At 39.6% G+C, this 9,689-nt stretch overlaps 1 pseudogene; it reads right to left on the bottom strand.

The window, feature by feature from the left end:
* Positions 1–494: 494 nt before the first annotated feature.
* On the bottom strand, positions 495–9,497 carry LOC123847747 (UPF0711 protein C18orf21 homolog; annotated as a pseudogene).
* Between the last annotated feature and the right edge of the window lie 192 nt (positions 9,498–9,689).

Here is a 9,689-nt window from a genome sequence, read left to right as displayed (position 1 = left end):
TGTTTTTGTTTTTCAATGTCCACATAATCTTCACTACTTATGATGACCTTTCATGTAGTTTTGATCCTCACAACCACTCTGTGAGATAGGCAGGTTTCAGTTATTAACTCTAATGGGTATTTTCTCCATAAACACTGAAGAATGACAAGGAGAAGTTTGCCCTTAGATCTAGTTTCTATGTATTGAAAGAATACAAGTGTTTTTATTTTATTTATTTATTTATTTTTAAAGATTTTATTTATTTGACAGAGAGAGACAAAGCGAGAGAAGAAACACAAGCAGGGGGAGTGGGAGAGGGAGAAGCCGGCTTCCTGCTGAGCAGGGAGCCTGATGAGGGGCTTGATCCCAGGACTCCGGGATCATGACCTGAGCCAAAGGCAGACGCTTAACGATTGAGCCACCCAGGTGCCCCAGAATACAAGTGTTCTTTTAAAAAACTGTTTTTTTAGTTTCAGAAACTGCATTAAACATTTCTTTTTTTCACAGCCTGTCCTTTACAGAGAAGATAAAAAATGTCTGAAATACGCATTTGGGTTCTTTTGAGATTTGCTCTGACTAAGCAACATTTTTAGTGGAGAGAAGTGTTTCTTTGTTTTGCTCACATTCTTTCAGGAACAAGTGGGTGCTGACTCTCCAGCCGCAGGTATTCTGAAAATTAGTGCTGGGTTCTTGCTTTTGGAACCAAACATACCATGATTTCGGTTTGAAGAACTTGGAGTCCTCAGGCTGAGTTTACTTGTAGGAGCAGTAGGGCGGCTCTTCAACGCTGACAGAAAGCTTCTACATTTACCACAATGTTTAATGGTTCTATTGTGTGTTTTACGAGTCTTCCATATATTTTTGGATTTTTTGTACTTTTTCACAATTTTTGCTTCTTTAAAACGGTGTGTGATTTCTTCTAAACACTTTCTGTATTTTGGGTGTCAGTTTGGGCTTCAGTTTCAGGAGCACTCCAAAGTTATCCAGAGCCAGCACCTGGAAACAGTGTGGACACTTTTGTTCAGCAATGCTCTTATCATCATGTGATGAACGGTAGGTCTGGTAGAGGCAGCGGACCTGGCTCGGGCTGCTATCTTATAGTTCCAACATGGCAGCCACTAGGTAAAGCTTCTGCCTTTTTTTTTTTTTTACATTTTATTCATTTATTTGAGAGAGAGAGAGAGAAAGAATGAGCAGTGGGGAGGAGCAGAGGGAGAGGGAGAAGCAGACTCCCCGCCGAGCAGGGAGCCCTACACGGGGCTGGATCCCAGGACCTTGAGATCATGACCTGAGCCAAAGGCAGATACTTAATGGACTGAGCCACCCAGGCACCCCAAGCTTCTGCCTCTTTAACTCCCCTTCCACACAGCTAAGACCTGGTGAGATAGGGAGGCTCCTCCAGAAGGGGGATTTCCAGGATGTTCCTTATTTGTGGAGTAGTATTGGTGTGGTTTCTTAAGGTTCCTGTACCTCAAATGCCTGATCTGTAAAATGAGGGTAATAATAGTACCCACCTCACATGGATATTGTGAAAATTAATTGACACAAAGATTTATAACAGTGCCTAAGCAAACAATAACATCTTAATAATCCATAGCTAATATTGTTATAATCACATTTAATCTCAGGGAGTTTTGTATTCTTATCCACATGTTGGCAGAAGAAGAGACCACAGAAGCATTCAAGTCCCTGGCCTTTATACAGCCTTGGGCTGATACCCAACAAAGCCAAGATCTAATCAATTCTCAAGCACTTTGCTAGAGCACCTTGCCCCACACGTGATTAATGTACTCCTGGCCTCTCCTGCTTCATTTTGTATTTCTGATTTATGTCTTTGCATTTTACTGTGAGTAATATGTTTACAGAAAGTCAGAAAATTGTATCATTGAAAAAGAAAAAAAAAAAAAGAAACCAGAAGTGAGATGGTCAGGTGTGTATGAGTTACAGCAAGATTTTTGTGTCAGTTTAGCACAACACTTCCAGTATATTCTGCCATCTAGCCACAGTGAAATCTCTCTTAGTTAAAGGCAGAAATCCAAAGGATTTCCAATTCATTCCAATTTTCAAATAGAGGATTTTACTGGACTCATGCAAACACAGACTATGTTGTTACATAAATAAACAAATAAAACAGGAGACACCGCCCAGATTTAAAACAAAGAAACAAACACACTTCTTAGGGAAAATAAAATGTAATAAAATTGTCACCAAAATTCTTGTACACTGAAATTTAAATTGCATGGTGAACTTGGATTATCGATATTTTACACACTATTGCTTTGCAAAATGATAGTACCTTCCATTCACTAGAAATAGAAAGTGACTATGAACCTTTAGAAAGTTAAATGCAGGTCTAAAGCTGTTAGTCCCAGCCTGGAAGCTAAACTTTTATATGTCCTGAAGACTGTCCACAAACCCCAACTGTGACACCATGTTGATGGGATAACTTAAGAAATTTTAAGTCCAGGGAAGAGGATTTATTTTTTTGTGCTGCCAATGCTTATGGTGTTTTTAGTTGAACACAGCCAAGAGAAGAAACTGCAAAGTAATTAAGATGAGATCTAAAACCCAGATTTGTTCAGCTTGCTTCTTGAATAGTTAATATTAACTGACTTTTACATTTAGATTCACTTAACTTGGCAAATGCCATGAAAACTAAATCTCATAGGCTTTTCTACACTGACACTCTTTCTACAACTGGGGAAAATGTCCCAGCTTAAGAAATACTTTAATTTTGAGATGTTTTACAAAGAGATAGACTACAAAAAAAAATCACTTTATGAACAATAACCAAACACTGTGGTTGTCTTGAAAAATAGTTTCAAGAAGGTAACCGATTATCTTAATAAATAAATAAAATGAGTAGCATAATTACTCCTCCACATATTTCCCCTAAAATGAGTGGGTGGTAACTATTTTTAAAGATCTTTTCATTGACTTTGTTATACTACTGGACAGTTTAGGAAATGTCAGAAGATAACTGTTTCTAACACTCAAATGCAACTTAGCATGAAATAGCTACTTCAGAAGCCCCAGATTCCTTGTGGCTCAGTTCAAAGACAAACACGTGATAACCTATCAAACCCCAGAAATGGGTAGAGACAATTTCATACTGCTACTATAGACCCAATTAAATTGTTTCCAATATTTTTTAATTGTATGGCTTGAAATGTACAGAGAAATGGTGGATTAGACAGTGGACTTTTCCTCCAACCTTTCTTACACTATTTTGATAAGATTCCCCTGAAAAATCAGAAGTAGAAAAGAACATCCTCTTATTCATAGTGATTATGTAGCAGAGTGCATAATACTAGAGAAGCATGATCTATGTGGGGCAGGCTCAGAGAGACATAGAGTTCAGGAAAAAAACAAAAAACAAAACAAAATTAAAGAGGGCACGTTCTGCATGGAGCACTGGGTGTTATGCACAAAAAATGAATCATGGAACACTACATCAAAAACTAATGATGTAATGTATGGTGATTAACATAACATAATAAAAAAAACAAGAACTGGGGATAAAGATTAGATATATTTTTATTATACCACAAATGCCCATTATGTGTTCATTTTATCTGGTATCATAATTGATACAGAGCTTTTAATATTTTGTTCTGCCGTATACACTTTAATATTCTTCCTATTTTTGTGAGATTACTTTCAAAGGCAGTATATTCCTTACATAAAATTCTTATATAATATTTTAGAGAGAGAGAGAGCATGAGAGTGAGCACAAGCGCAACTATAGTTAAATGAAAAAAAAAGAGAGAGAAAAACCATTCATTCTAAATGCACAAGAATGCTTTTCTACTGGTAGCTTAAAATTAGAGTTAAGATAGGTTAGGGCTGAGATTAGAATAGACCAAGATTCCAGGAACTTTATTATTTTTTTTATTTTATTATGTTATGTTAATCACCATACATTACATCATTAGTTTTTGATGTAGAGTTCCATGATTCATTGTTTGCGTATAACACCCAGTGCTCCATTCACTACGTGCCCTCCTTAATACCCATCACCAGGCTAGCTCATCCCCCCACCCTCTTCCCTCTAGAACCCTCAGTTTGTTTCTCAGAGTCCATAGTCTCTCATGGTTCTTCTCCCAGGAAATTTAGTCGCAAACACTCTTCTACTACAACTCTGGAGATGAGGAATCTAAAGGATAAGCAGATGTACTAGATGAAGCACTGTTGGGTTTGCCTATGGGGTTCCCGAAATCACAAACATTCTGCAAAACTCCATGTCAAACAGCCATGGAAAGCTTTTCGAAGCAGAAGAGGATGCCAGCATCCTCACAGAAACCAAGGGGGTCTTATGGGACATTTTAACAGCCAGAGATGCAAACTAAGTATGTTTAGGACGTAAAGCATAGAAGCCCACAGTCAGGCCTAAAAGAGCCAGTTTGTCAGAGTCCTAGACATCCATAACTTGAAGCATTCAGTGATTGATGAGGGTGTCAGTGCTCTCTATGTATGAAATGTTTTACTGCCTGGTCTTTGTAGGAAATGTTTATGTAGGAAATGTTTTACTGCCTGGTCTTTCCTGAAACCTACATCTCTTCATTTCAGCTTATCCTCAGAGCTGCAGTCTGCCCCAGTCCACATCTCCCCCAATTTCAACTGCCTTACACATAGTCCTAACTTATCCACAAACTAGACCATTGGTCCACAACTTTGGCTACACTTTTGAATCAACAGGTCCATGCCTGAGTCTACCTCCACATTAATTAGAATCCTTAGAATTAAAGCTGTGTGTGTGTGTGTGTGTGTGTGTGTTTTCAAACTCTCTGATGTTTTCATGTCTATCACTGAACTGATCTGACAGGATCAACCTTTCCATGTAGTAGTTACAAAAGCAACATTATGTTTAGTTTGAATTCTGTTGCAAGGTACCAGACTAAATTTAACTCAACTGCTCAGTGTATGAATTTGAAATGAATGACCAGAAACCATTTTTTGAAAAGTAGTCGATAATCTCCCAGAGCAAGATAGTAAATTTTTGTCCCTTAAAGTTAGGGGAAGCTACAGAGTATCATTCAAATCAGGCCAATATTATCTTTTGTGAAAGATATTAGCATAGCACAGTATCAGATGCCCCTACCTTGCATAAGTTGGTACAAGATCAGTTAGGAAGGAAAAAAACCCAGAGCAATAGAATTATAGTTTGAATTGAATTGAATTGAATTGAATTGAATTGAATTGAATTGAATTGAAGGCAGAGAGCCTTTACACTATAATGACTGATTTTTTAACAAGGAAGACTAAGAGAGAGAATGTTTTCCAATTAATGTATCACTTCTGATGTGGATAGGCTAGCTAAGCCAATTAGGTATGGATCAAAGAAGAATGCAACCTGATAGTGGTGTTTCAGACCAATTCATTAATCTTTCACTCTTTCAAAGATTTTTATTAGTGTCCATCATTCTGGAATGATACCAGGTACCGTTCTGGGCACTGAGGATAGAGTGATTAAGATAGGTGACATAGTCCCTGACCTTATGGAATCTACATTTGTCTACAGGAGTCAGATGAGAAACAAAGAATGCAAAATAAAATGTTAGGTAGTAATGAATGCTATGAAGAGCAATAAAGCAGAATAAAGGGATAAAGGATAATGGAGGGAGATGGTAATTTAGAACAGGTTGCTAATGAGGACTTGTCAAAATGGGTGAAGTTAGCCAGAGATCTGAATGAAAGAGTGAGGCATACAAATACCTAACATAAAGGCATTTGAGACAGAAAGAACAGAAAGTGCAACAGCCTCAAGGAATAAATGAGCTTAGAATTTTAAGGGCCACAGAAGCTTATGCCTAAAATATAGTGAGCGAGGTAGAGAACAATAGAAGATACAGTTTGAGAAACAGCTAAGGGCCAGTTCATGCAAAGCCTTATAGACCAAAATAAGCCTGGAAAAAGAAGAAAGGAAAATAGAACTAAGCCCCTGTTTATAATTACCCCAAACTAATTCCCTCTAACATTAGTTTCACACAATTTTAATAACTATTATCTATAAATAAGTGGTACATGGCCAAACAGATTTAGAAAATACTCGATTAATTAGAAATTACTTGATTAAAAAACATTAAGTATGTTTCTTTGCTGTAATATCTTTAAAGGCATTTCATGATCTGACTCAGGCTCACTCTAAGAGATTGTAATCTGAGTTTTTTAAATTTATTATCCTTGATAATTTTTTTTTTCATAATTATCTCCCAGGACTAGAGTTCTTGGCCAAACACCATGAAAAGATCTGTAGGGAGAGAGATGAGCAGCTGACACAAAACCGAGATCTGTAGTTTTGTCTGAATGTTGTCACTTGTCAAAGGAATATACAGAGACAGGAGCATTTAAGAAATAAATTAGAGTACCTGGAGGGAAGTTTTATTAAGGAGATTCACCCTTTAGAAGGATTGACTAGCCAAGTAAAAAAATTCAACGGATATTCAGTTCTTCCAATATTTCTTCTGCGTTGTTCCCCCTTTCTCCTGTGCGTTTAACTGCATATTTGTCAAGCTATTTGGTACTATCCCACAGCTCTTGAGTGCTCTTTCTGTTTGGGTAATTTCTATAGACTTTTGTAGCTCACTAGTATTTGTCTCGGTCGTGTAGAATCTACGAACACTCCCCTCACAGGAAATCTTCATTCTCTGTTATGTGGTTTTTACTTCTAATATATCCATTTGATTTTTCTCTTAAAGTTTTTTTCTCTGCTAAAATTACCATCTGATCTTGCATACTGCCCAGTTTTTCCATTAGAGCCTTTAACATATTAATCACAGTTCTGAAATTCACTGTTAGATGTTCCAGGACTTCTGGCATATCTGACTCTGGTTTGGATTGCTTACTTCTTTGGGAGAGTGTTTTATCCTGCCTTTTTGTGTGCTTTCTAATTTTTGCTGTTGAAAGCCAGACATCTCTATTAAGACTATAGAGATGAATGTAGATATTTTTTGTAACTCTTGGAAATGGGCATGCCTTTTCTTCTGGTAGACCTTTAGTGTGGAGAGTTGAGTTAATTTAACTGGGAGTCGAGCTAGGTTTGCAGTTTGTTGTGTTATAGTCACTTTCGGGATGCCACAGTTTTAATCCTCTAGTAGTATATTTAGGATGAAAGCAAGTTTGCCAGTGGGCTTTCTTCAGTGGCTTCTCTTTTTGCTTTTGGTCTTCTCTGTGAGCTATGCCTCAGAGAGAGTCTGTCTCTTACCTACAAGTTACATGTTACTAGAAACTCCTTAACCTGGCAATGTGTGTGTATGTGTGTGTGTGTGTGTGTGTAATTTCTGTCCTGAACAAGCTTTAGTCTTAGGCAGGCACCATACCCTTGGTCCCATGGTATGTGGCATTCTCATTTCACTGTTTGTCCCACAGCTGAAAGCCTGGATCTCATGTATCCTTCCCTTCCCTCTCTCCCATCCCCCACCCCACACACATAGATTAAGGGCTTTGTCCTTGACGATTTTTTTTTTTTTCATAGATTGTCTCCCATAAGGGAGGTAGGGCACAGGGATCTTGGTGAATTTCCTCAATTCTCCTGCCCTGGCTACTATTTCCCTCACCCAGTTCTACACAAGGGAGACTTTCTTGGGATTTTCCCTATATTTCTCTGAGTGTCCAGTAAGATTTAATGTAGAAAAATTCTGCAAGAAGATGTGAACTTCCTCTCTCTCTCCTTGGACTCCCAGAGTCTTCACCCTAGCTGGGCAGGGCATGCAGAGTTTCTACCAATTTCCCATCACCAAGCCTGAACTCTCCTCACTGGCAGCATCTCATCCTGGCGAGGTAGTGTGGTGTTTCATCTCTTCTTACTGGTACCCATCTCTCCTGAGATTTGGGGCCAGTTGCTTGCCTTGCTCAGCTCTCTGGTGGGGAGTTCCAGAAAAGTTATGAACTTGCTGTTTATCTTTTTTTGGTTGTTGTAAGATTGAAAGCCACACTCATTTCAGCTCTCTATAGGCGTATATGGAAACCAGTCAAAAGATTAAAAGAAAAAAAAAAACCTGCTGAGGTTACTGAGGCAATATCTAGCTTATTCATGGTAGAAAAACAATAGTTTTCTCAAATGATTATCACACTTGCAAGTGTCATAATATAATCAATAGCAAACGTCAAGGATAAGACCATGTTCTTTAAGGAGTCAGTCATTTATAGGAATGATGCAAGGCCTCATGATTTTGTGGACTAGAACTAGACAGGGCAACTATTTTTGGTCGTTTGCTTCTCCTAGGGTGCATAGGTTTTCCCTGAGCCAGCTAGAGGCTAGATGTGCTCACACTCACTTATAGTTAAAGCAGGGGAGAGTCATGTTTGCTTTTATACTCTTCTCCCATCTACTTAAACCTGAGCTTATAATCAAGATGATTTTTTTAAGTTAAACTGCTCTTATTTTATTACAAGGTTTGGGTTAAGTTCTCCACAACCCATCTCTGCCTTGGGTTTCCGATGTTCCAAAGAACATTTCACTCGGGATTTAAGAGAAGACACCTGACTCCTCACTAATGATACTGGTACCTAAAATCGGGAAGAAAATAAGCAGCATCCACTTATTTACAAAATCTGCATCTCAGCTTTTTCACCTATGAGATAGACCATTCCATACTATGCATTAGTGATATTCTTTGTGATCAGTAGACTCTTCAGGGGGCCAGATCCATCAACATCAAGCCTCAAGCATTGCATCTCCCCTTCACGGTGACCAGATTTGCAGGGACAGAAACTGCTTTTCTGGCCCACTGGAGTATGCAGGGCATTCCAGCGTCCTATCTCCTCAATGAAAATGCACTCCTACTCAGAGTATTAAGTGCTATGCTCTCTCTATCCCCATCCGCCTCCTCCTTCCTGGTGCATTTCCTTTCCCACCGCCTCTCTAGTACCTGGTCCAAGATTTGATCTTCACCTTTCCTGACCTGCCAATGACACTCATTTCCTCTAATACATTCTTTGACATTTGATTATATCCTGTGTTATATCTTTCTCCAAACATTTCATGGATCATGTCATTCCAAAATTACTAAAGTCCCTAAGGGAGGAAGCATGCCACTCTTACTTTGCATTCTCCTGTTCCCTCGCACGTTGTCAGGCATATAGCAAGCATGTGACAAATACTGAGTTCAAATAAGTTTAAATTTCTTTATCGAAGAGAAAGACCGAGAAAGAGTAAGAGAGAGACTTTGGTGATAGGTATGAATGACATAAGCCTAACGGGGGGGAAAGAATCTGCTGACCATCAAACGCGGGAACTGAGTAAATAGGCCGAAATTCCTATAAAATCTCCCCCTCGGATTTTTGCCCTCCGGGGTTATCTGTCTCCCAGAAGCCAAGACACATTCCCGAGGCTGTGCTTTGTGTCTCTCCCTCGTGCCTCCTGCATGTCGCCGCGGAGGTTCCACTTTCTCAGGCGGAAGCACTGCGGCCACTTCAAACCCCACCTGTCCGCCCGCCCGGTGCCTTTTCACTGGGCGCCCGGGCGGGGGCGCAGCAGCGATCTCACGAAGCATCTGCACCGCCAGGGAATCGGCCATCCAGAAGCACCTTGTGGGGGACTGCGTTGCGCTGTTGGATGCGAAGGGCAACTCAGAAATGGCGTGATGGACCTGCTCACAGTGACAGGTGTGACATCTGCCGCGGAGCCCGCCACGCAGGGCAGCTGCTGTTGGCCGCGCTGGCGCCCCGTTACGCCCAGCTCCTAAGCAACACAGTCTTGATCTGGTTTA

This window comes from Mirounga angustirostris, unplaced genomic scaffold, assembly GCF_029215605.1.
Source record: "Mirounga angustirostris isolate CCGP_5_RB_7025 unplaced genomic scaffold, mMirAng1.0.hap1 SCAF_2, whole genome shotgun sequence".
In the NCBI taxonomy this organism is placed as follows: domain Eukaryota; kingdom Metazoa; phylum Chordata; class Mammalia; order Carnivora; family Phocidae; genus Mirounga; species Mirounga angustirostris.
Note: the sequence above shows the minus strand (reverse complement) of the source record. Positions and strands in the feature narration are given on the sequence as shown.